Source organism: Phoenix dactylifera, chromosome 11, assembly GCF_051530095.1.
Source record: "Phoenix dactylifera cultivar Ajwa chromosome 11, Ajwa_hap1_PhDact_Kaust_v1.1, whole genome shotgun sequence".
NCBI lineage: Eukaryota > Viridiplantae > Streptophyta > Magnoliopsida > Arecales > Arecaceae > Phoenix > Phoenix dactylifera.
The window spans coordinates 13432702-13445790 of NC_143200.1; positions in this window are offsets into that span (position 1 = coordinate 13432702).

Genomic DNA, 13089 nt, shown 5'->3' on the forward strand with positions numbered 1-13089 from the left:
TGTATATACATCAAAGAGAAAGGAATGAACTTAGATATATGAGCATGATAGATCATCAAACATCTCTTTCTAATTTTGATTGATGTGGTGATCATGTAATTTGGAATGTATAGTAGGTCAGTGGATTCCTTTGGGCCTTGATATGCATGTTAATGGTTCCTTTTGCCCTGTTGCTTCAGCAGCTCAACCGAAAAAAAAAAAAAAAGCTGGCTAGAGGCTGTTGTCTTCCAGCAATAAATCCACCTCATATTTATGAGGAGAAAGGGCTGTGGTATCTACCAACCACTTGCTCATGCAATTCCCCACAAGGAGCAGAGTAGGAGAAATCTGAGGTGACTAGATGATAGCTCGTCAATGCTACAGGGCCACCCTCAAGAGAAAGAAATCCATAGAAATCCTACCGATAGAAGGGTTGGACACAAGGGACAAACTGAAGGAGCAGCGAGGAGAACTAGCCGAAGAGTTGGCGCAGGTTCCCTTAAAGAAATATAAGCCTGACCAAACTGTTTGGATCAGCTCCAACTTGAGTGAAGAAAATCGAGGTAAAGTAATCAATTTCTCTATGCCAATGCGGATGACTTCACCTAGTCGGCCCAACAACATGCTGGGTTTAAGCTCCAAGGTGTTGGTTCACAGGCTCAATGTGGACCCAACTCATCGACTTGTGTAATAAAAGAAGAAAAACTTCATCGTAGAAAAACAACAAGTCATCGACCAAAAAGTTGACAAACTCTTGGAGAATAGTTTTGTTCACGAGGTGAACTATTCTGATTGGTCAGCCAATATTGTACTTGTGAATAAAACTAACAAAAAATGACAAGTTTGCATCGACTATACCGACCAGAATAAGACTTTTCCGAAAGACAGCTTTCCACTCCCCAAGATTGATCAGCTCGTAGATGTGACCTTTGGACATCAATTACCAACCTCCATAGATGCAATCTCTAGGTACAACCAGATCCAAAAGACATCCGAAGACGAGTAGAAAACAACCTTTCTCACTGGCAGAGGCCTCTACTGCTACAAGGTAATGCCCTTTGGCTTAAAGAATACAAGGGCAACTTACCAACACCTCATCAATAAGATCTTCAAGGAGCAAATCGGCCGAAACATGGAGGTGTATATGGATAACATGTTTGTAAAAAGCTAAGTAATGGGGCAGCACATAGCCGACTTAGAGGAAACTTTTGCGACCCTCAAAAGGTTCCAAATAAAGCTCAATCGGACGAAGTACGCCTTCGGAGTTGCGTTAAGAAAATTTCTGGATTCCGTAGTGACACAGCGAGGCATTGAGGCAAATCCAAAGAAGATCTGAGCAGTGCAGGACATACAACTCCCAAAGACCGTCAAAGAAATTCGGCGCCTGGCTGGTCAGGTCGCCGCGCTGGCAAGATTTGTCTCCAAATCAGTGGAGTGCTGCCTTCCATTCTTCAAGATCCTAAAGCATCCAAAGAACTTTCAATGGATCAAAGAGTGTCAAAAGGCCTTCGACCAACTAAAGAAATACCTCAGCTCTATCGCCTTTCCTCACCAAGCCATAAGTTAGAGAAATGCTTTACTTATAATTAGTCGTTTCTCCTTCTGCTGTGAGTGTGATCTTGGTGCAGGAGGAAGAAGGATGCTAGAAACTGATCTACTACACAAGTAGTATCCTACAAGATGCCAAGACCAGATATTCTAAGTTGGAGAAGGTGGTTTATGCTCTCATCATCTCTGCTCGGAAGCTCCGCCCATATTTCTAGACCCATTCAGTCACAATCTTGACCGACCAGCCAGTGAGGCAAATTATAAGAAAGCCCAGAAATGCAGATTAGTTGGGGAAGTGGGCAGTGAAGCTCGAAGAATTCGACTTGGAGTACCAACCTAGGCCATCCATCAAGGCAAAAGGGTTGGCATACTTTCTGGTGGAATGCACCATCCCTAATGAAGATCCCGCCGAGCTCTCCAAAATAAAGACCACAGAGTGGTTATGGATCCTGCACGTAGACGAGTCATCAAACCTAGGGGGCAGTAGGGTTGGGCTCATACTTACCAGCCCAGATGGAGTAATCATAGAGTACGCTCTGCGATTCAAGTTTTCGACCTTAAATAAGAAGGCTAAATATGAAGTGCTCATCACCAGGCTCAAGCTTTCCAAGGAGCATGGGTCCAGCAGTTGAAGGTCTTCAAAGACTCACAATTGATCGTCGGCCAAGTTCGAAGAGAATTCGAAGCTCGGTGGCCATCGATGATCATATATCTACAGAAAGTAAACGACATCACTTTAGCCTTTCATAGCTTTGATATACATTAGATTTCTCATACGGAGAATGCAAGGGTCGACCTGCTGTCAAAACTAGCCACCTCGAAGATTGTCGACCCGACCAAAGCTACATCTCTCGAAGTCCTAGAGAAGCCGAGCATCGACGAGCCCGAGTTCATGATAAACACTATTGTCGAGCCGAGCTAGATTGATCCCCTCTTCGACTTCTTGAAGGACGAAAAATTGTCTACGAACTAGGGTGGAGCCTGCTGGATGAAGCAACAAGCCTCCCACAATGCTCTCCTTGATGACAAGTTATATTGGAGATCATTTTCATTGCCTCTCCTCAGATGCCTTTGTCTGACTGAGGTAGATTATGCACTTCAGAAAGTGCATGAGGACATCTGTGGAAATCACTTGGGGGGAATATCCTCGGCCTATAAGATCTTACGACAAAGATACTGTTGGCCCACCCTGCAAAAGGATACTGCCGACATCGTCAAGAGATGCAACCAATACCAATGCTAGGCAAGCATCCAATAATGACTAGCTGTGTCGCTGACACCGATTAGTGCCCTTTAGTTATTTGCACAGTGGAGAATCGACATCCTTGGACCTTTTTCAAAGGCAATCGGGCAGTGCCAGTTTTTCTTTGTGGCGGTGGACTACTTCACCAAATGGGCAAAAGTCGACCTAGTGGCTTGGATTACCAAGGTGAAAGCTCAAAATTTTGTTTGGAAGGCCATAATTTCTATATTCGGACTCCCTCGAGTGATCATCACCGATAATGGGCGTCAGTTTGACAATGCCCAATTCACAGAATTTTACACTAAGCTCGGAATCGACCACCGGTTTACTTCGGTGGCACACCTCCAATCAAACAGAGAGGCCAAAGTAACCAACCGAACGATTTTGTAGGGACTAAAGGCAAGACTGGACTGAGTAAAGGGCATGTGAGTTGAAGAGCTCTACAGTGTTTTGTGGGCATATAGAACCACGTCTCGAGTCCCCACCAAAGAGACGCCCTTCAACCTTGCTTTTGGAACAAAGGCAGTAATCCCATTAGAGATTAGGCTTCCGTCACTTCGGGTGAAAAGCTTTGATGACCAAACAAATCTCGATCAGCTCCGAGCCAACCTTGATCTATTGGAAGAAACTAGAGAGCAAACTCAAATCCGCCTGGCAAAGTACCAGTGGAAAGCAGCTCGGTACTACAACTCAAAGGTCAAGAGTAAGATCTTCTGACTTAGCGACCTCGTCTTAAGAAAGATCGAAGTATTTTGACCAAGAGAGCCCGAAAAGCTAAACCCAAACTGGGAAGGCCCATACTGAGTAGCCGAATCAATGCGACCTAGAATATATAAGTTGGAGCACCTTGACGATGCTCTGATCCCATGAACTTAGAATTTCGACAATCTTCATATTTATCACCAATAAGGTTCGTTTGTATTTCAAGTTTATTTCTAATAAAAATTTTCTCGTTATGTCTCTATCTTTTAGATTGGACAAGTATAACAAGCATTTTGACTCAAGACACCCCACAAATGCCTGGGCTCCGAACTAAGGAGACACCCCAAATCCGTCTAGGACATCCTCAAGCCGAGCTCATTTGAAGTTCTTCTAGACTCGAACTCTAGAGAGAACAACTAAGGAGACACCCCGAATCCATCTGGGACCTCCTCAAGCCAAGCTCACTCAAAATTCCTCCTAACATAAATTTCGAAGAGGTCAACTAAGGAGACACCCCAAGCCAACTTGGGACCTCCTCAAGCTAAGCTCACTTAAAATTCCTTCGGAGACGAACTCCAAAGAGGTCAACTAAGAAGACACCCAAGGCCGACCGGGAACCTCCTAAAGCCAAGCTCACCTAGAGTTTATCTAGAGACAAACTCAAGAAGGATCAACCGAGGAGCCCAAGATAGGCCAAAAACCCTTGCCAATCCTGTGGTTGGAATTGAATATAAGAAGATGCGTCAAAGGAAGGTTCAATGCTATAACCCAAACACAAGCAAAAAGTAGACAACATAAGCAAAATCTGAAGTTAGGTATTTTAGAAAATTCTTTATTTTCATTACTTTTAAATATATACATTGACCTCGACAAAGGTCGAGCAAAAATAGATGTACATCAACCTCGGTAAAAATCAAGCCAAAAATGAAGTACAAGCCCAGTCCAAAGCAAAAAAGGTAAAGAAGTGAAGGGCTTCATTCTTTGCCTTCACCCTCACCAACATCGCCGTCCTCGCCATCTTTGCCGCCTCCGCCGGCCTCGCTACCTTCGCCGTCCTCATCGCTTCTTTCACCGAAGTTAGGTTGAAGGTCGAAAAAGTCCATCTCCGGGAAGAGTTGCTGGTCCCGAGCTCAACATTCCTCAAAGCCCTTTACAAAAGCATCAGCCGCGTTCTCCTCATAGTCATCCTTATACTAGTCTAAGGAGAGATATTCCTCAATTGCCTTGGCGGCCCTCTACTTGGCTTGGATGACGAGCTCCTTGGCCTCTGCGACTTACCCCTTAGCTCAGATGACAAACTCTCAGACCTTGTTAGCCTTTTGTTCAGCCTAACCTAGCTTCGTAGAAAGCTCTGCGGCCTTTTGCTTGATAGCTTTGAAGGCCTCTCTGGCCGTAGACAGTTGAGATCTCATTGCATGATTGAACTGATTCATTTTTTATGAGCAAATATTAAACTCATTCTTTCTGCAGCTGCATAATTTATACTGTAGCCTTTGAGTGCGATCACTTCTAACTTACCGTCCATAAACCATTAAGGTCTTTATTGAGAGAGCTGCTGAGGTCTTTATGGGCCTCTCCTGTGGTTACCTGAGCTGAGGCTATAAAAAGGCTCTAAATCTTCGAACTTGAGCACAACATATCACACCTGGATGACATTGTTGGATCATTGGATGACATTGTTGGATGACATTGATAGTATAAAAAGGCTCTAAATCATCGATACATTCGTGGTAGTATACTTGGATGACATTGTTGTGTACAGCCGAACGTTGGATGAGCATGTGGCGCACCTGAGGCAAGTCTTCTCCACCTTACGGCAGCACCAGCTCTTTGTGAAAAGGGAGAACTATGTGTTTGCGCAGCGGAGGGTGCCGTTCCTCGGGCACATCATTGGGGATGGAAGGCTCATGATGGATCCCTCGAAAATTTCGGCCATAGCCGAGTGAGAGGTACCTACATGAGTTACACACTTACACTCTTTTCTTGGCTTGGCAAATTACTTTAGGAGGTTCATCACTGGATATTTAAAGTTATGTGCCCCACCGATGGATTTGTTAAAGAAGGATCGACCATGGTGGTGGTCAAACCAATGTCAGGAGGCGTTTGATCGTCTCAAGCAGGTGGTCACGGTGGAGCCGGTCCTCGTGCTACCGGACTTTTCCATTTCTTTTGAAGTCCACACCGACGCATCAGATTTTGCCATTGGAGGGGTGCTCATGCAGGAAGGGCACCCAGTGGCCTACGAGAGTCGGAAGTTGAACGACACCGAGCGTAGGTATACGGTTCATGAAAAGGAGATGATAGCGATTGTGCACTGCCTTTGAACCTGGCACCATTACCTCGCTGGATCTAAGTTTCTGGTGCGCACGGATAACATGGCCACAAGCTACTTTCAGACCCAGCCAAAGCTCACCTCTAAGCAGTCGAGATGGCAGCAATTTCTCGCTGAATTTGATTTCGACATCGAGTACAAGCCGGGCCGAACTAATTCAGTCCCTGATGCCTTGAGTAGGAAGGTACAGTTGGCTACGGTTTCTTCCTTTTTCGGACCAGCAAGTAACCCAATAGAGAGGGTCAAGGCCGAGATGGAGAAGGATCCGTGGGCCACTTCCATGGGTAAACTCATCATGGACGGCAAGGCGCGCCGTTTCTGAACCGAAGGAGGGCATATTTTGACACGAGGGCGACGTGTCTATGTGCCTTCAGGCGGAGGGCTAAGGCGCGAGGTGCTGCGAGAACACCATGATTCTATGTGGGCGGGACCCAAGCTCTCATAGAACATAACTATTATTGGCCGAAGATGCGGGATGACATCGAGGAGTATGTTCTCACTTGTTTGCTATGCCAACAAGACAAGGTTGAACATCGAGGACCTGCGAGGTTGTTGGAACCATTACATATACCAGAGCATCCGTGGGAGAGTGTCTCCATGGACTTCATCATCGGGCTACCTCCAATGGATGAGAACAGTTCTATCATGGTAGTGGTGGATCATTTTTTGAAGTACGGGCCTTCATTCCAGCACCTACTACTTGCCATGCGGAGGACGTGGCACAGTTATTCTTCACATATGTGGTAAAATATTGGGGGATACCGCGGAGTATCGTTTCTGATCGCGATGCTTGCTTCACGGGGAGGTTTTGGACGGAGTTATTTCGGATCTCGAAACGGAGCTGAAGATGTCCACAGCCTTCCACCCTCAGTCAGGCGGCCAAACAGAGCGAACCAATGCATTATTGGAGATGTATTTGAGGCACTATGTAAGTGTCAACCAGCGGGATTGGGTGCGACTCTTGGACCAAGCCCAATTCAGCTACAACTTACAGCGATCGAAGTCTACAAGTAAATCACTGTTTGAGGTAATTATAGGGTTGCAACCAGACACTCCGGGAAGTATCGCAGCGGACTACATGGGACGTAGTCTGACCGCCTACAGGTTCGTGAGGGATCTGAAGGAGGATATAGATTTGGTTCCGATCTCCTTGTTGAAGGCGACCAATTGGATGAAGAAGTGGGCTGACATAAAGCGGCGGGCAGCTGAGTTTCAGGCTGGTGATCTGGTATTGGTGAAGCTTTACCATCACATGAAATTGAAGTCGGGCTAATGTAACGGAATTTTATTAAGAAATTTTTGAAATTCCTTGCTTCCGCTGCGCCCCTAGATCGCTTCGAAACCCTACAGTGGTATCAGGCCAATCTTTATTGGTTCAATCAAATGACCATGCATGATGTAGGATTCATAATTGCTATAAGAGTGCAATATTATATGATTGTTATATGCTATGAGATAGCAATGTTATAGTATGTCTATAGAAATGCTATGTATGAATGTGTTACATTCATAGAATGTGCCAGAGACCAGAAAGCCCTCATAAAAATTATATTAAGTTGTAGTGAAAAATACTTTAAGCTTACCCATTCTGGATCAATTGATCAATTGGTGTCTAGGAAAGTGTTAAATGTGGTTACTTAATTAGGACCGTTGCGAAAGCACGGGGAGCCTCCCACCTACTTACCTGGCCAATTTGGTTAATTATCTTTTATAGATAGCTTAATGTTGAAAAACACTATTCCTAGCCTTTCTTCATGCGTCGATACTATTTTGTCAAGATCCATGCTAGTTTGTTGTGCTAACACAAGGCTTGCTCAGGGGACTGATATAATATTGTCTTGGTGCATTAAGATGCTTATGGCATATTTTAATATGTTGTTTTGTTGTGCTAACACAAGGGCAGCATTATTCAAATATGACTTTATGGAAATGAAGGGTCTGACTTAACTAAAACATTATAGTTTCTTGTGCTAACATAAGGCTATAAGTGTTTTTAGAGGACAAGGTAATGTTGAGAATTGCATGAGATGCAATTGGAAAGAGTTTCCTACCTCTGAACTCATAAAGGTTTGTTGTACTAACACAGCCTTTTACGAGGAATTAGGATCTCAACCTTACTAAGAAAAATCAATTAGGGTTTTCTCGTTTATCATAGGAGAGGGCTATGATATTCGATAAAAATAGTGAAAGTAACAATTAGATAGAAGTTCTTATCTAATTGTATATATGTCATCATGATTGGTCTGCTTATGTTAGTTTTGTTCTTTGCTTATGTAGAATTAATTCTGAATTAATAGCTTCTTCACTATCATTGAGAGGCATCTTGAATGCCAACAAGTTGACCGGTCCGAACTATGTGGACTGGTTGAGGAATCTTAAGATTGCGCTCACTCAAGAAAAACTTTCTTACATCCTCGAAACTCCTGATCTTGGATCAATAGGAGATGATGCTACTGAAGATGAGGTTGCCACACACAAGATGTGGAAGAATGACAGTTTGACTGTCAAATGTATCATGCTGGCCTCCATGTCCAGTGAATTGCAAAGGCAGCATGATAGCATGGATACTCTCTCTATACTTCTCAATCTAAAGGAGCTATATGGAGCACAAAGTAGAACTGCTAGATATGAGATATCTAAGCAGTTATTCCGTGCAAGAATGAATGAAGGAATATCCGTACAAAACCATGTTCTTATGGTTATTAACTTGATCACTAGATTGAGTCAACTAGGTTTTGCTATGGATGGTGAGCTAAGTCAAGATTTGATCCTGTAATCACTTCCTGAATCCTTCTCTCAGTTTGTTGTGAATTTTCACATGAACAAACTGAATACCTCTTTGCCTGAGCTGTTGAATATGCTCAAGACAGCCGAGACCCATATCAAGAAAGATAAGGGTCCACTCCTTATAGATAAAAGAAGGTCAGGCAGTAAGAGTTCTAAGAAAACATTGAACCCTAAAAGTAGCAAGATGAAGAGGAAGAAAGAAAAGAAAATCTCCGGATCAAGTATCTATTTTCATTGCGGCAAGAAAGGCTACTAGAAAAGGAATTGCAAGAGTTTTCTTGCAACTGTAAAGCCTGATGCAAGAGTTGCATCAAAAGGTATGTTTATGTTGCATGCCAGTTTGTCATTAAGTTCTTCAAATTCAAATTCATGGATATTGGATACCGACTGTGGTTCTCATATATGCAAGTCATTACATGGACTACAAAGAATTAGAAGTTTGAAGAAAGATGACTTCGAGCTTTATGGCGTCGGAGGAGAGTCCATCCAGGCTGAAGCTGTTTGAACCTACAGATTGGAGTTGCCGTCGGGCAAGCTCTTGAAAATGAAAAACTGTTATTATATGCCAAAAATTATTAGAAATGTAATTTCTATTTCTTTATTATTAAAGAAAGGATTTGAAATTAATGTAAAGAGCAATGGTTGCTCTATTTTATTTTCTAATGAATTTTATCGCAATGGCATTATGGAAAATTGTCTTCTAGCTCTGTCTCTTAATGACAATATCTATCATATTGATAAAAGCAGCAAAAGGAAAAGAGAAAATGTGAATAACACCCTCCTTTGGCATTACTGACTTAGTCACATAAGTGAATCAATCATTGGAAACTTGTGAATCTTGTCTTATGGAAAAATGACCAAGTCTCCATTCACTGGACATGGAGAAAGGGCATGTGAGTTATTAGGACTTGTGCATACAGATGTATGTGGTCTTATGACAACTCCAGCTAGAGGTGGATACTCTTACTTCATCACATTCACTAATAATTTATGAAGGTTCGGATATGTGTATCTTATGAAACAAATCCGAAGCCTTTGATAAGTTTAAAGAGTATCAAAGTATAGTTGAAAAACAAACTGGAAAGAGTATTAAAATTCTTCAATCAGATCGAGGAGGTGAATATCTTTTTAGTGAGTTTTTAAATCATCTTAAGGAAAAGGGTATTCTCTCTGAATGGACACCTTCGTATACGCCACAGTTAAATGGTGTAGCAGAAAGGAGAAATCATACTCTATTAAATATGGTATGGTCCATGATGTGCTTTACAGACCTTTCTATTTTCTTCTGGGATTTTGCCCTAGAGACTACTGCATATGTATTAAACATGGTTCCGTCTAAATCTGTATCTAGCACTCCATATGAGATATGGAGAGGTAAGAAGCCAAATCTTAAGTACCTTAAGATATGGGGCTGTCAAGCTTATGTCAAAAGAAATTTTAGACACAAGCTAAGTGCTAGATCAGATAAGTGTGTATTTGTAGGTTATCCTAAAGAGAGTATAGGATACCTCTTCTATCATCTTACTGATCGGTTCTTTCAATTTTGAAAATAAACCACGCAATAGCACGTATCCTGTAGGATAGTGATTACGGGTGTCGGTCCACAGAGATTGAAGAATAAGTTATTTTTCTTTAAAAAATAAATCAAGAAGAAGGATTTGCTAACTTGATTTAACTAAATTAAACTATGAGTGCGAATTGAAATTTATTAGAGTAGATAGATCTAGGATTTGGAATCCACCACATAGCATTGCATTAGGGACTGTGTTCTTAATTTTTATCTTTTGGAGAGGCATGCAAATTGGCTACAAGCCTTTTAAAATAAAAGCATAAAGAGTGTTAGAAAAATCCATCTTCGGTGTAGCATGAAGTGTCTACCTAAGTATGCTAATCTAGGATGCAGCACACTTCATCTTTCTAGGCATGAATCATCTTAGACTACTTTAGCAAACATGATTAGTAACTAGCATGCTCAAAGTTTAAATATCATAAAGGAATATTTCATTGAAAATAAGAATTTAAACAAGCTCCAAAATAATATAAAAAAATAAGAACTACAATGCCCTGATACATTGCTAGGGCTTCATCTAGCCCTAGACTAGACGTTTAGCCGCGCATGGCTTCCGGACAACCTCCCATCTGCAAATAAAAGCCTTCACCTCCCATCATTCCCAAAATATCACAAAACATTCTCTTTTCCCCTCCTTTCTCTTTTTTTTATTTCTTTTTCTCTCCCTCTCGGCTTTCTTCTTCTTTTCACCGAAACAGGGGGTCTCCCCTGTTTTTCTGTCGAAGCCCCCTCCTCTCCCTCGGCTCTCTTCTTCTACCCTTTATATAGATCTCTCCCTGGCAATGAATCTAAGGGGAACGGACGCATGATCCTTGGGCGAAATGCGCATCAACGGCTGGATCATGGGAGCTGGTTGCGGAAGAGTGGTCGGTGGAAGATGAATACGGACAGGAGAAGGGGTTGAATACATGTCCCGATTTGGATGCGTGATCCTTGGCTTGATGCGAGAGGCTGAATCACCGGCTGCTGGGATTTCCTTCACGGATGCCGGGGATGCGCTGGGAGGAGCCAATCGGAGGATCGATGGGAATCCGGAAGAGGAAGAGGCGGAACGCCATTTCTGTGATTCGGCAGCTGGTGGCTGGTGTGGATCCGTGGATGGAATCATGCTTCATTGCTTTCCTTCTTTGGACCATTGGCTGCTGGGAGGTGAATCCGGAGGAGTTGCTCGCTAGTGTGCTCGTTGGATGCGGCTGGAACGGGCTAATGGCGCTGGTGCACTACGTGGATCACGGAGGAAGAAATGGATCACGAGTTCTCGGTGGAGGCCGGATCGCAGGAAGATGAGATTGGCTCCGGATGCGTCACGGGCAGAAGAAGGGCCGGAGGATCTGGTCGCGGGATCGTCGGGAGGTTGCCGTGGAAGGTGGACGGCCACGGGATCTGCGGGAGGGGAAGAAGATAAACAGTGAAATGCATTTTTAGTTTTTTTTTTTTCTAACACTGTTCATATGAACAGTGTTTTCACGGAACACTGTTCATATGAACAGTGATTCCAGTAATTTTCGGAAAAAATTCTTTTCTTGCTCTATTTTGACATGAAAATGGGCATATGTGGATTTAAATTAAAGGTCTCCCCTGTTTTGCTTAGTTTGCAAACGTGATACGGAGATGGGAATTTATGAACCGTTAGATTGCTTGGGTGCATGCATGTCAGTTGGGCATTGGGCTCGAACCCAGTGTTATTGAACTGAAACGTGCTGGCTGATACGCTTGGAAGGCGAGGATATGTGAATTATTTACTTCTTATCATATTTTAAATTTATTTCAAAGATTGTTCTATTTTATGGTAAAATAAGTGGTTATCCGTTTAAGAACATTGAAAAGTGCTGGAAAAAGAATATTAAATTATAGATTAATCAGCACTTATCACACCCCCAAACCTACATTTTGCTAGTCCTCGAGCAAAAAAAAAAAAAAAGAAAAGCTCTAACTCACTTTCGCAGGCATCGCGATTGCATTTACCATATGCAACAAGGCTTTAAACCCCTAGGTTACCCTAGTGGACGAGTTATAGTCTCGTGAGGGTTTCTAGTGAAGATACCCACAAACTTCAAAATAAATCATTATTGTTATGAATTTTTTTTTCTTTTTCTTTTTTTTTCTCGTGAGGGTTTCTAGTGAAGATACCCACAAACTTCAATATTAAAATAAATCATTATTGTTATGAATTTTTTTTCCTTTTTCTTTTTTTAAAAAAAAATCTAATTTAACATACATAAATGATAAGAATTTCAAAGCACACACGGTTTTATTTACTAAGTCAGCCCAAATCCTAGGTCAAGATGCAATTCAAGTTGAAGTCATCAAGTTTCCGTTAGGGAAGTTGTAAGACTCATTTATACTGGAGTGCTCGGTGAAATCTGGACCGTTCACAAGCTAAGGGTTTGGATCTCCAAAATGTTGCTAATACCAGTAGTTTCCAAGGATTGGTCGAAAGAACCTGCTTACTGATTCAAAATCATCTTATCTGCAGGATTTCGAGAGTTGTGGATGTTTACTTTAGTACCTCACGGGCTTTATCTGTAATATTCCAGTTTACTCGAATTTTTACAACGACGGCTTTCACACTATTATCTTTTTCAAGGTCAATACAGAGTTTTTTTTTTATAAAGATATATAAATTGTGCACTTTTACTCTTGTCGTGATTTCTCCATGTAACGAGCAATCAGTCGACAACTCTCACACCAGTTGGCACAAGGTGTCAGGCATCAAGACTCCCCTACGGACTTATGCTCGGAGTTCTCATCAAAAGCCCACTTGACCTTTGACAATAGGTAGCCCTTTTCGATGTTCCAGACTAAATCCATTATTATTGATGATTTTTTTTTTTTTTTGAATTAGATAAGTATGATTCATCAGGGTCCAAGGTTGCTACTATACTATCAATATAATGTCGAGCCTAGACCTTAGAAGTGTCGGCCAGT